The sequence below is a fragment of the Diceros bicornis genome, chromosome 9 (assembly GCF_020826845.1).
Source record: "Diceros bicornis minor isolate mBicDic1 chromosome 9, mDicBic1.mat.cur, whole genome shotgun sequence".
Lineage (NCBI taxonomy): Eukaryota > Metazoa > Chordata > Mammalia > Perissodactyla > Rhinocerotidae > Diceros > Diceros bicornis.
In genome coordinates, this window is record NC_080748.1 from 7,872,523 (window position 1) to 7,887,535 (window position 15,013).

At 40.4% G+C, this 15,013-nt stretch overlaps 1 protein-coding gene across 6 annotated transcripts in view; it reads left to right on the forward strand.

Annotated features, from left to right (window-relative positions):
• Positions 1 to 393: 393 nt before the first annotated feature.
• TNFRSF19 (TNF receptor superfamily member 19) overlaps positions 394 to 15,013 on the forward strand; it is a 94,152-nt gene continuing 79,532 nt past the window's right edge. For 3 of the 6 annotated variants that reach the window (XM_058547850.1, XM_058547855.1, XM_058547851.1), the window contains exon 1: positions 394 to 1,004. The gene's annotated coding sequence lies outside the window, so the exon portion shown is untranslated. Of the gene's footprint in view, positions 1,005 to 8,955; positions 9,036 to 9,344; positions 9,404 to 15,013 lie in introns of those variants that run through there. The other 3 variants (XM_058547854.1, XM_058547852.1, XM_058547853.1) reach the window with 3 other exon arrangements.

Below are 15,013 nucleotides of genomic sequence, written 5' to 3' on the forward strand. Positions count from 1 at the left end.
CGAGAGGTGGCAGATCAGTCACTGATTAAGTGATTAAAACCACTGTTTAATTGGCAGTCAAATTCTAATAATTTAAGTGTCAAGGAAAAGGCACTTTACTTAAAATCCTTACAGACATGTCACATCTAAAACAAAACCAAATTTTTAAATGTTATCCTCTCCATCTGGCTGGGTTTCTGGGTGTTTTTGAAATGGTCTTATACTGATATTTAACTATTCTGAATATTTGACACCCAGGCTTTGTAAAAAATTGTGATTTTTATCAAAGAAGAGGCAATTAAGCGCTGTCATCTGGACTCCCGGATGGATCAGCGGCCTTATCACACAAGAATCATCCCGCGGCAACTGCCGGCCTTTCCAGCCGGGAAACAGATAACAGAAACCGTCCTGCGTGAGGCACAACAGTTTAACGTGATTAGAAATCAGGCCAACTCGGGCTTCTCTTGAGCTGTACTCCCCCACAGGCTGAATTATAGCTTTCCTACCAGTCCCACGGCGCTGAATGATGTCATGGGATCTGCAGTTCAGCGAGATGAAAGGGATAACGCAGAACCCGCTGGCACTAGGCAAGGCTTCCAACACACAATCCACAACACAGCTTGAGAACCGACAAAGCTACGGATCCAGCCACTCAGCCCAAGCTTGGGAGAACCACCGGTATTGCCTCGTTGCAAAAAAAAAAAAAAAAGAGGAGGAAAACAGCGTGATCGTGTTAAACAAAAGAATTTGTGGACGAGAAGGCGGGAGGGTGACTACCTGCTGAAAGGGAACTTTCTTGATATCCGTGCATCTATATAAACTTAGCCCTGCCTTTGATGTTTGCAACTGATCACCGATCAGATTACCGCATTTCGTCTCCCTGCTCGTCTGTCTTTGATCTGCATGGTTAATTTTATTTTCTTGGATTTGAAGTTTCGCCTGGGCTTGTGCTGACATACATTTTTGGGAAGGTAGAAGCATTTGGCATAGAACTGCTGCCAAGGAGAAACTAAGTTGCCGAAAGGGTGAGTACTGGAAAGAGCTCAGCACGTTGCAGGTACAGCATTTTGTGTTTTGTTGTAGCCTTCACTTCACTTTTCCTGTATGTTCTAAGAAAAAGATGGTTTTAATCAATTAAAAACAAGCATTTCTATACTTGAATACTACATTATGCTACATGTATGTATCAGAGTAAATATGATACTCGATGCCATTTTAGTAGTTTGTACAAAAGAGTTTGCAATGTCATGCAAATTTTACTTGGAAATGTGTTGTTCAAACAGGACAAAACAGAAGAGCACTAACTTTAGCATACACCCGGTGCTTCAGAGCCTGGGATCCTGTAAGCTATGATTGCTCTAAGTGTTTGCAGGTTACTTTATTTAGTAAACAGGTGGTGGCACTTTATGCCAATGCTTTCCTTGTTTTCTTATATAAAAGAGTACAGTGCATCTCTGGCAATATTGTTTCTTTAGTTTATTTATTCTCTCACCTCCAAGATGTAAACCTATCAAATACATTTCCTTAGGCAGTTTGTATCCTCAAGAGGATTCACTGAAAAGGCATTCGAGTATGATTAAAGACTTTTATGTGTAAAACTGAAGAATTTTAAAACAGTGAGGGTAAAGTTGCACTAAGTTTGGTTAAAAATCCTCTAGCGATTTTCTGTAACCTTTGGAAATAGCACGAGCCTTCTTTACAGCAACATTCACAAGGTTAATATTCCTAAATTAACATTTACTTTAAATTTATAGTGACAGCTGTCGTAAATTAAAATCTGCCAACTGTTTATGAAAACTATCTGAGTGATCAACAGCTATTATGTTACATAAAGTTTTTAGTCACATTTTCACTTCAGTTTTTGCTCAACATGGCAAAACCAAATTACACTGCTGTGCTGAATTTGAAAGTTAACTGTTGTTAATTCCATGATCACACACACACGCACACACACACGCACACACACAGTAAAATCCTGATGCAAGAACTTAATACAGTGAAAAGAGCTCCATGTTCACGTTAGTTCATTTTAATGTTTTAGTCCTAAGTTTATTTGGGTAAAATATTTAACTATCATCACAATAGTCTATTTTATGCTAGATGAACCACCAAGAAACTCTAAGTGATAAGACCAGTTATCCTCCAGTCTGAAATTCTGATGAAACAGGAAAAGTCTAATGAGTCTCATTTCATATGTAATTAATTTTTCAGAGCCAATTAATTAAATTACTTTCACAACTTTCCTCCTGGTATTAGAAAAAGGGTAATTAGCATAAAATAGCTTAATTTTAAAACTTTGATAGCTGTTAAGTGGAGATTATTGAAAACCATACTAGATATTTTTTAAATGGGTCAGTAAGAATTTAATCTAAAAGACTTAACTGTTCTTTTTAGTCATGCCAAGAGAGGCATTTAAATTTTTGTTCTACTGACAATGTAAAAAAGCATGTTTACAATATTGCAGAGAATCAGTTTAGGTTGATTTTTTTCATTCATTTGTTTAAAAAGTCCTCTTTAAATCATAAAAGCAGTATTAATGTTCACATTCAGATAAAGAAAATTAAGCTTTTAAAGTAATGACTGGAGAAGATGCCTCAAGAAATAGTGTGCTTAGAAACTCGATCACTTAGTTTAGATTTGGGAGTTTAAAAATTTTTAAATGACTGTTTATTCTGCTACTAGGTTCATTTCATCAAATACAGACTCTTCTCAGCACAAAACAAAAGGGAGAATTAGCAATTATCTGATTAATTTAGGCTTTGTAGAAAACTAGCTTGGGCAAGTCAAGTCCTTGAAAATCCACTTCAGTGTCTGAATTAATTCACTTAATTATTTCCTTCTTGTGTCTTCGTTGAAAAATGAAACAGATTGTATTTAATTTTAAAAGAAAGATGGCTATTGCTGAGTGTACAGGTACAATCTCAAAGAGCATTTCTGAATTAATTGCCACACGATGATCTTGATTGTGATGTGAGTCGATGTACTCCATAATGCTCCTACTGAACGAAACTCGAGTACGTTTTTCAAAGCGCTTTCCTGTCTATTGCTTCAATGGCCGCTTTGTTCCTGCAAAAAGTCCAAGTCTTCAAAGGCTTTTATTTCTAGTCCGGGTTCTGTCACTGATTAGCTATGTGACCTTAAGAGAGTCACTGCACTCCTCAGTTTTCTCATGCGTGAATGAGGGAGGGATCAGATCATCTTTGAGAAATAAGCAGGGTGGAATTTTTATAGCCATTTTACAGATGTGGAAACTGAGACTAGAGAAAAGTAACTTGATTCTTTTAACTAAGGTCACATGGCTAGTTTTCCAAGTCCTGGTCTAGTGTTCTTTCTGGGTCACCGTGCATAGTCTGTTTTCCAACAACTGTTGAAACAAGTGCACTGGGTGGCTGATCAGAGAACAGTGTTAGTTTGAAAGATAAAGATAGCCACTTCCTATGGCAGTACATTTTTTTCTTTCCATGACAGATATGTCAGTCAACTGGATTAGTCTGGTTATTTCCCAACTATTCCTTTGCTTCTGTATTTCTAAGCAGTCTAAACACATTACTGCTCACAGAATTTACCCTAACATTTAAAATAACTTTCACAAAAAATTTAATATATCACTGCAATGTAGAATTATATATATTTGTGTGTGTGTGTGTGTGTGTATATATATATGTTTGTCATTATATAAGCACATCTTTGTGTGTTTCCAAGGAATTGACTTTTTTTAGAAGATATTAATGATGTCCATGAAAAGTTTAATAGTTAAAGGTTATTATTCCTCAAAGGAGATTATCAGTGGGATTTTGTGAGATTTCAGTTTGCAAGTTCAATATGGGTTTGTACATGATTTGTGTTCCATACTACATTTGATTATTTTAAGAATCCTTGGACATGTTTTCATTACTCTGGGGTTTTTTTCTTGGAAAAAATAATATATTTCTTTTGAATAAATTTAATTTATTTATTGACTGTAAATTGTTCACATATACACTGCTCTCAAGGCCAAATAGCTGTCCCTTGTATTTTATCAACCTCATAAAGGTTTCATATAAAACTTTACAGATTATTACTTAGTAACATTTACTAATATTTATTAATTCACTAATTATTAATTAATTCACTAATATTTATTGAGTACTTGTGTGCCAGGCACTCTAACAATATTTATTTAAACACTATCTCATTTAAATTTACAACATTTAAGTTTGTCATGCCCATTATACAGATGAGGACTGTGAGTCTCAGGGGGTTAAATAACATGTGTAAGATCACAGAGTAATTAAGCGGCAGCACTAGAGTCTATCTGATTTCAAATCTTGGGTTCTTTTGTTCTAGGGCTAGGAGTTAATTCTATTATAAGAATTATATAGAGCTGAACTTGACTGTTAGCCAAAATTTTGGCTAAAATTGACTCTTTTTTTTTTCTTTCTTTCTTTCATTGATATATTTTGTGAGAGCTATTAGAAATTTTTGATGGAGTTTTCCATCAGTTGGCCTAGAATCTTCAGTGAAAAAGGACCTTAAGACATAATCCATTCTTCCTCTGCTTCAAGACTAGACTGAACTCAAGCATCCACCATTGCTTTGGTCAGGCTCCCAGTCCAAGGCACCCTGGAAAAGTTAATAATTTGGTGCCCCTCTAAAAAGTGACTCTTCAAAATTTTGTCAGCCCAGTTTAGAGGAACAGGCTATGAAAAGGAGGACAGAGGAGGCTCCCTGGTGGCTGTGCTGAATTTCTCCTCTACTGTCACAGCCGTTCAGCTTTGGCTCCAAAGTTGTCCCTCAAATCCACCCACTTGCTGAAATCACCCCTCAGAAGTTACCAAGTCTCACGTCCTTAGGGTGAGAGGTAGTTTAACACTATCCATTGTGACTTAAATTTGCTCTTTGGTAAAAAGGGAGAGGGAGAGGGTGGTGTGGTGGGGGTTTCGAGCGACTTGATCTAAGCATTCCTTCCAACATAAGCCACACTGTCACTGAGAGGAGTTCTGGTAAGTATAGCGTTCTCCATCCTGCTAAATGTCTCCGATACTTTGGCAGCCCTATAGCCTAGCATCATGGGCCCCGTGAGCCGGATGCAGAGGAGTCCACCATATTCATCAGAAAGAGAGGAGGAGAGTCAATGGCCTGTTTCTTCTCCCATTAAACTCATGAAAAGTCTGCCCAACAGGGATGTCATAAACTCGCAAAGATCAGTGCAAGCACTACAACTTGTAACAACTGTGCTCTGTAAATGTCATGAGTCTGGCGTTATACGAACCAAATAAATAACCTCCTTGGCCTTTTCATGTGTATGGTTTATGCACTACTGGTATGGCAAAGATTATTAGGATTCAAGGAGCCTGGATTTTGATTCCAGCTTTACCATTAACTTGGTGTGTGCCCTTGAGCAAGTCACTCATGTCTGGCCCTAACCCCACACTGATAGTATATAATTGGCAGCAATGGGTGTTGGGAATTACTTAAATACCTGGGTCTTCGTTATTTTTTCCCTTATTTTCTTAACTATATTTGGCAAACTTTATTAATTTTTGAGATTCTCACTCCCATTTATTAATTCATTCGACAAATTTTTAATGAGTACCTACTATGTGCCAGGCCCCGTGAACTAACAGACAAAATTCAGTATTCTCGTGTAGCTTGCATTCTACTTAATTTTCCCAAGGAAAAGTGATTTACACCAGAAATTACTAGAAAGTCAAGCAATTTTCCATTAACTTTTCTTCCAGTGAGCTAGCTTATCGCTGAAACTATTTTTAAAAGAAGTTTGTTACTTCATTAGTTCAACTTTTTTGGGAAAATGTTCTAAACAAATACACTTTGTATCCGCTTAGATATTGTGAAACTAGCTTCAGGAAACTGACCCTTGACATAATCCTAAAAACAACACATCTACCAAGATCCTCATAATAATTTGGCTTTTCCAATAAAAATTTCAACCCATTAATGATATTCAGTGTTTTCAAGGGAGAAAAATGCTTGTAGCCCTAATTCTAACCACCAATTTCCTTCTGAATGAACTTAGGAATCATATAATTACTTTTGTAATACTACTGGTGCTCAATTGTGGATCTGGGTTCTCATTCAGATACTGTCTCCAGACCATATAAACACTCAAAGTGAGGGGAAGTGGGGAGTATTTATTGAACTTAACTGGCCTCTTCTTTAGAGTAAGATGCAAGAAATAGCTAGGGTGCAGAGGTTCAGTGCTCTTTGTCCCCACTGTCACATGTCATTTCAATGATCATGTATTTACTGATGCTAGGCATTGTATGCCCTACAGAAGATAAACTGCTCCTAATCACAGCTGCCATTTTGTGAGCAGTTGCCATGTGCCAGGCCGTGCGCTAAGTGCCTTCAATACCTTATCTTATTTAACAACCGCCAATAAAACAACGCATTTTACAGGTGAAGAAACAGAAATTTAGGGAGGTTAAATAACTTTTCCAAGGGCATGCAACTAGTGAATGGCAATTGGCATCCAAGACCAGATCCTCTGATGCCAAAGCCCGTGCATGTTAACAATAGGGTCTCTCACCAGGGTGAGCTAACAGGCTGACTGGGAAGATCAACCAAATACACATGAAATGATACGAGAACTAATGAACTAATGATGTGTTACTGACTCTAAGTACAAAAGGAGGCCAGAGGAAAAAAGAGCATTTGGCTGAAGTTAAAGAGGGAGTTCCTGAGCTGGCAGATGAAATTCCACTTGGAAGACATTTACTGAACATTTGTGTGAATGTTGGATACTATCAGAGATACAAGTTCCAACAACATATGCCCTTTCTATGAAAGCAGTTGAACTCTTTGAGGAAGAAAGCTGAGTCACAGGTACTTATGACAGGGAGAATGTGGCAAGTGCTGTCACTGTAGTAAGAAGGCCACAAACTTCAGAGAGACTCATGAGAGTAGTGGCTTTTGAGTTGGTCGTGAAATAGGAGTAAAGTAAGTAAGTAAGGAGTCAGAGAGGTAAGGGAAATAGGTGAGTACAGAGAGGAAGCTTAGGGCAAAGGGAAGGGCAAGTTCAGGGCACATTTGAGGCAAGGCATGCAGACCAGTTTGGCCAGAATATAAAGTGTGCGGTCTAGAGAGAGATAAGGCTGAAAATGTGGGTGGAGCCCAACATGGAAGTCTCTGAATGCTAATCCAAGGAGTATAGAAGCCATTCTTTACAATGAGGAACCTCTTGTAAATATTTTAATTGGATGGCGACAGTGATGAAAGGCAGGAGGGAGCAGGACCGGCTGGACAGAGCAGCAGGGAGGGAGGTTTGAGGCGTGGTAAAGATTCAGGGGAAAGGTGGGGAGGGCCTGTAGTGCGGTAGAGGTGGCGGAAAGAAGAGGTAGAAAGGGTGAATGCGTGAGCACTTACAAAGGAAGAAGCAATAATTCAGCTTAACAGAGATGTTCTGAGCATCCTACGTGTTAGGCTCTGGGATATTAAGAAATTAAGATGTGCCCTCAGGAGACTAAAGTCTAGTTGGGGAAAGGAACCTAGACAAACAGATAACTTCAAGATAATCATGAGCACGTTAGTGAAGTTCATGGAGTCTGTAATAGTCCTAGGCAACAGCTGACAGGCTAGGGGAATGTACACTTGCCTCGAGGTTCAAATAAGATAGTGTCTATCATTTGTAAATCATTTACAAATAAGTCATTACGGTGATTTATATTTTGGCCCTGTTAGATTTAAAGTAGACGACCTTGAGGTGTGACACTTGGGAATGATAATATTTTAATGTATTTTTCATAATTACCTAGTACAGCACTATGGTGTTCTCAGTGTGGAATCACAAGATGTGATTATCAGTAATTAACGATAACAACTTATTCATTCATTCAACAAATATTCATTGAGGGGCTACTTTGGGCCTTGGAGTATAGAAAAGAAACAGGATTTGGTTCCATCCAAAGAGTTGGTTCTGGGAAAACAGAACCAACACATGAGAAACGGTGGCTGCCTCTGTGTACCAGTCATGCACGGTATCCTGCGTGTGAAGGAACTTGCCCATTTAGTCACTCACTGGACAAATGAAACAATAATTGCTGACATTTCTATAGCATTCTACTGCTGAAAAAACTTTTTTTTTTTTTTAACGTACATGATTCTTTTACTTCTTCCAACAAATCTGCAAAATGGGCACTATTAGCTCCACTTCATAAATGCACAAACTAAAGGTTGGAAGTTTCAACACTTTACCCAAAGTACAAGTGACGACGCGGAGCCCAGGCTCTGTCCTCTCCGCACATCGCCAGCGACGTCCAGTTTGTGGAGTGACCCTGGGAGTTGGACTGGGCTGGTTCTAGCGTGGAGGAGGTGGGCACAGGCGTTAACTACGAAACACCCCTGACCTCCAGAGGTTTCTGCCCAGTGAGCGAGCCTTGGGTGAATATCTGCTGGGAAAATGCATCCATGAATGAATGAGGCGGCTAGGTCACCAGAGCTAGGTCATCGTGATCTTGATTCACCGGAGCAAATGTGTCACCTCGTTTTCCGGAGGCCTTTCCTCATATGCAGAAGCGGCGTCTAGGTAGAATATGACCCGGCAAAGGGAAAGGCGCGAAGGTCCCGGGAAAATACGTCCAGGGTAGGAACGCAGGCTCCGTCCCTTCTGCGAAGGCAGTTCCCTCACACGAGCTCTCGGCGGTCCTGGCGTCCTCCCTCCCCCGCCGCCCCAGGTCTGCCGCGGGGATGCTGTCACAGCTCCAGCAGCCGCGGGGGCCGGGCCAGCAGCGCCTCCCACGGTGGCTGGGAGAGCCGGGCGAGCGGAGCCGAGGCTGCGGGGGGGCGCCGCCGAGAGCCCAGGGGCGGGGGGCGGGCGGGGCTCCGGCGGTGGGCGGGCCCGGGCGGCGGCGGCCGTTGCCGGGCTACCGGAGAGCGCGGAGCCGGCGGCGCGGGGAAGCGCGCGGCTTGTGCGCCGGGGGGGGGGACCCGGACCTGCCCCGCGCCCGGTACCGCGCGCCCGGCCCGTCTCCGCGCGCCGCTGTGCCTCCGACTCCGGCCCGGAGCTGCAGGGCAGGCCGGGGGGCGCGGCCTGCGGAGCCTCTCAGCTGACAGGGCAGGTGGGTGCCCGCTCCACCCGGGGCACTGCGGCGCCGCGCGCGGTCCCTCGCCCCCGGTGATCCCCGCGGGATGCAAGCGCAGAGAGGAGGCGGCTGCATATCGGAGGGAGGGGGCGCCTGCAAGGGCTGCTCGCGTGCAGAGGAGGGGGGCGGGCGGACTGAGTCGTGCGAGGCGAGCCCAGGGAAGGGGTGACAGCCAGGGCGGCCGGGGAGGAGGCATCGGAGATGCTGGAGTTGTGGCTGCAGCAGCTGCAGGGACGAGAGGGTGTGAACGCCTCCCAGTCTCCGCTGACGATGGGAACGGCGGGACTTTGTCTTTCTGTCCAGGGATCTGGTAAATAGAGAATCTGCTTGTAAGGCAGACGTATGTAAGTATATACATAAATCTGCGTGGGGCTTGACGCCGGCCTTAAACGATTGTGCTCCCTTTCCTGCCTGGGGCACGTCCAACCCGCGCCGCGCGGGGAAACGCAGCCCCTGAGGGGCTCGCGCCCGGGGCGCGCTTCTCAGGAGGCAGCTGTGTGCAGGCCGGGGCTACCCATTTGTAGCTGAGCGGGTGAGAAGAGGACATTTACAAGATTTATAAGTAGTCCGTAAACATATTCAATCTGTGGAAAAAGCAAGTTTCGCAAATGTCAGCAGTATTTATTAGTACAGTGATGGGCGAAGCGTGTAATAGGTTAGAAAGGTCAGCTCACAGCCCCTGACAAGGTTCTGATGCCATTTCAGGGAATAGAAGTTTAGCTAATGTACTTTTGAAGATGAAGTTTGGAAAGACCAAATTCAGTGATCTGTTTTGGTGGTAACGAACTATGCATCAAGCCTACCTTTACCATTGTAAGAAATCCGTGTCATTTTTTTTTTCATTTTAATAAAAAGATTCAATTTGCAAACAAACAAAACCATAAGCATTGTGCTGGATATTTCTTCAGTTGAAACAATTTAACTCAAAATATTTATAAAGTCTAGTTTATACTCCAATGACAATTTTCCTTTACTAGAAGATGATTTCTTTATATAAACAGGAAACAGTTGTTAAACCTGACTTATGCAAACAGAATTTATTTTAATGTTATTTCATGATCAGACACATATGCAAAAGAGAGGATAATATTGCATTAGTTCAGGATTTACTCAGTAGGTTTTCTGTTGTACAGTTTCACCTTAAGGCATTTTTGCCAATGCTGCTTTCATGTAGTTTAAAAAGGTATTTTATTTCAAGCTCTGATTATTATCAAATTTAAAGATATAACTAGAGGGCGTGGGAATTGAGTGCTTCTGTGGAAGACAGTTTTTGACGTTATTATTCACAGAGATGTGGGTATTTAAAAAGAATATTTCTTTGCAGAATATTTATCAAGTTGTTCTGAAAATAATACAAAACATAGAAATGCAATTTCCTTTTCAGAGTGTTGCCTTTACATCAATACATAGTGCATTATCATGAGCTCTGTAAGTTCTTTACTTTTTAATCTATGAAAACGTCTTATGACATTTATTTTATTACCTAGGCCACATGGCTTTATTGACTTTAGAATTTTTTTTTCCATAGTTTCCATTGCTAACTCTGGGATGTTGTGTTAGTATTTATGGAACATTCATGGACGTTATTTGTTTCTTTGACGGGAGTGTCTTTTGACTCTGAGTCTAGGCTGGATCTTGAATTTGAAGTTAAGGACATATGAAGACTCTTTTTATGCACTTGAAATTGCAGTGTAAAGTGCCTTTTCTATCCAGAAGACTTTAATAAGGAGCATTACTAGTATCTAAGTAGCTATAAGAAGCTTTTAAAAAAACAGAAAATTAATTTTTTTTACTTCAGATGATCATGAGCTTTAATTTATACATACACGCATACACACACACATATATGAATGGAAAATGAATTGAGACGTAATAGTCACATGCTGTCCTTAATATATTAATTTAAGTATAACTATAGTGGTTATAGGTCTAATATATGAATCTAGGGCATGTTGAGGACTTGGGAAACACAAGTGAGGAGTTCTGCTAACACTCATGAGAAGAATTTGATTTTCCTTTTTCACCGATTTAAATCTCTGAACCCAAGCTTGACCCAATCCCCTGTGACCAGTTCCACTATTCAGAAATGAACACAACACAAACTAAAAACTGCAGGCATCTTTGATACGTGAAAGAAACCAAATCCTTTCAAATCTGATGAATCAATATCTAAAGTCAAGTATTTAAAATTCTGGAAAAGGCCAACATGCTCTATCTGTGTTGACTACAGGTTGAATAAGAATACCCACCTTGAATAAATGTACACCCCCAAATAAATAGACAGCTGCTTGTGTGATAAGAGAGCCAAGAACAGTTAAATACATTTGTCTCATGGCAGCTGATTATTAACTGTTCATAGCCTCTTTAAGGTAACCTTCTAGCTGAAGAAAAAGAACAGTAAAGCAGTGTGAACACATTTCTTTTCATGATTTACTGGTTGAGCAGGGAGTTCATTCATCGTATTTTATCTGTCTAAAATGTTTACATTTAAAAGTAAGTTGTTTAAACAGTATTGGGTTATCTTCTAGTCCTCACATCACAGTATATGTACCTTTAAAACTGAAGTTTTAAAACCTGGGTTTTAAAAAGAGAATAACCACCCATCAGCAATTATATAAGACAAAGGAACTTGTATATCTGAAGGTTAAATGTGATTTAGCCCCTCTTACATCGGCTTAGATGGGTCTAATATGAGGAAATTCTAAAAGGATGGAGGCTACTTACATTGGAGAAGAAGACTACAAATGTTACAAAGAGTGGTTTTGGAATCTATCCAGACTTACTTCTACAAAACAAATGTAAACAGCTGTGTTTTAGACATGGTGATACGCTGTTCTCTTAAGATAGACTGTGTGGATCTTTGAGATCCCTTTAGTCCTTGATGTTGCAATTGCTCTTTTTGTGTTTTAGGATAGAGAAACATTTATAAATTGGGGGAAAAGTACCTCGGTTACAATATGCTTATTGATTGAACATTTTGAGAACACTGACAGTGATTTTCCTAAGGCAAAGATGATAGGTCTACAACTCAGAGAAATAAAAAGAATTAGACTCAAAAAACCATATGCTAAGTTAAGTTCTGTTAAAAAAAAAGATTATAGCTTGACAGTGAGTGGCCCCTAATGTTTTTGTACTTTGGGGGAATTGAAGATATTGTATTTGGCAACAGAACATTTTAAAGCTTGTAGAGCTTTTAGTTGAAAATATTTCATGATTTGAAAAAGGGAAATCATTCTCATTTCCCAGCCAACAACAACATGTATGTTTTTATTACAGCATACCTTTGTGAACTTCCTAGGCTACACAAAGGGCTGCCAACTCCACAATGTAGGAAGAATGATTTTCAGAATATAGTGGAATTGAAGGCTATGATACAGAATAGCTAGAGGCTAGGGGTTATTGTCCTGTTTGAAAATAGCAGTACCCTAAATTTCTAATTAATTTTTTATTTTCTTAGCATACGAAATTGGCATTATTTCTAAGCCATATATGATTACGTTCCACCGTTAAAATGTAAAAGGCTGTATGTATAGCGTTGGTGTTACTTCAATGCTGATTTTATAAGTTGAAAGCGTGCCAGTTTACTTTAATGTTGATTTTAAAAAAATATTTCAGCCTCTTGCATATTGGAAAAATGTATGACTTGAATGTAGCTTCATTACATAATGTTAATACAGTTTTACTAGACAAAAACTGTTACCTAATGCATGCACTGCATGTTGGATAATAAATCAAATGGCTTTTTAGGGATGGAAAAGTAAAGAAAATGAAATAATTTATTCTGAAAAAAATTATCCAGATTATTTGAATTATTCTAAGATTCATAGGTTTTGGTCATCTACAAGATCAAAAATAAAGATCATTCTCAGAAAGGTCACTGAATTGTTAAAAAGAAAGATGCAGACAAGATCTTCCTCCTTAGTGATCTCTGTCAGTGTTATAGCGCTATATTCAAGGAATGGGGTCCTGACCTGAACTGTGTTCTAACAGAGTAACTTTTATTTCAATCTTAAGTTATTATTGTACATATTTTTCACATATGTTGTTTTAGCTCTTGCAAAAATCCTGAGTAAAATGTTATCCCTAGTTAATGAATTTCTTCATTCATTCAGTATGTATTGAGCACATGTTTTGGGTGAGTTACAGTTGTAGATCGAAATCATAGTTCTTGTCATTAAGTTCTCAAACGCTAATTGGTGGTAAACTCAAATGGCTTGATTGGTGATAAAATGAAGAATGGTGACAATAAAGGGAGTGGTGGCGACTGGAGCACTAGGAAGTGTATGTTCTTCTATAAGAGACAAGCGATGCTCACCTCTAGCTCATGTTGCCTCGATGTGGGACTCATGGTTGCCAGATTTTCTAATTTTTCAAGAAAATTCTTCGTTTTTAATTTTAAAAACTTATTTTAAAAATTAAGTACTGTGGTGACTGAAGAAAATAATGCTGCAGGCAAGATGCAACACAATGGCTACAAAGAACAGTAACCAGATAATTATGCCATGAGATAGAGGGGAGTCCAGAGTGCTATGGAAGCACGAAGGAGAGGTGCCGTGCTAGACTTAGGGAGACCCCAGAGGAACTTGGACAGATTGGGGCAGGCATGGTAGATGAAGGCATAGTACACAGGAAGGCCCCAAGGCAGAAGAGGGGGTGCAGTTGAGGGAATTGTGAGTTGAAACACCCACTGTGGTTTGGAACCCAGTGTTCTGCCCAGCCAGTAAGAGATGAAGCCTGGGGCTGTACCTCCCCAATGGGGCTCCTATCAACTGCCACCTCATTGCCTGTTGACATCCCAGCGCAGGACTTCATGATTTGGACAAGGAAGTGGAAAGGGTATACATTTCAGCACTGTGGGATTTATCCCCTTTAGAGGCTGGCCGAGAGGACACATCCGTGTTAGTTACCATTCATTCAAATGGGCAGGCTGAGCAGCTCAATTTGATAAGCAGCCGCTTTCTGCGCAGCTAGACAGTGTTTGCCAGCTCTGCGCTTTAGGCTCCTGTCTCTCCTGTTGTGCTTGCCTGGTTCTCCTGACACTCCCCCCTGCTCGATATTGTTGAAGAGCAGATATGAGGCAGAAGTTCCTACTCCTAAAACACAGTAAACCAGGCATTATTAGTCTTCTCCTCATTGCTTAGCTGGGGCCAGTTTCTCTGTGCAGGTTTTGCAAAAATGGATGCTATGTTGTTGGTAGACGTTGTCTAGTCTGGATATTTTGACAAGCTATGAAAACCCTAGTGGACCCATCGTACATAATCTCAATAATTTGTGTATTTTGTGCTTGATAAGTCATCCTCAAGTAAATAGAACAGTGAATATGTAAAAGCATTTTTCTATCTGGGCCAGACTCTGAATGTCCAGAAGTTAAAAACATTTTCAGTAAATACCTTGTTATTGCCTTATTTTTGTTTCAAATAGTATTACTTAAACACTTGTTGTTTCATTAAATTTTCCTCTTTTTTTTTGAATGCCACAGCATTTCATAAAGTATTTCATTTTATTCTGGGAAATTCAAGGTCACGATTATAACGTTCCACCAGCTAAATTGTTTATTTCTGAATACCCCTTGGCCAGGCTGTAATAAAAGACATTTAGGAGATCCCACCCTCCCTGCTGAACGGGGCCCTCCGCATACACCCATGTAGTGTCCTCCCCCAGCCTGGCACTGCCTCCTTCAGGTACCTATACCTGTTTAACCAAAGTTTGTTGAATAAGTGGATAAATCATTAGATGTATCATTTTGTTATATAGTGTTGGTTTTGGTGATGTAGACCTCTCTGCCAAATGGAAGGGCTCTTGGATGCTGCCCTGGGGTAGGATACAGCCCTACGTCACCCTGGCAGAATGGCTGAGACCCGTGTTTTGGAGTCAACAGGCATGAATTTGATTTGGTTTCCACCCTTTCTGGTACATGTTTCCTTTGCCCCTCAGCTTTCTCTCCCATCGTATGG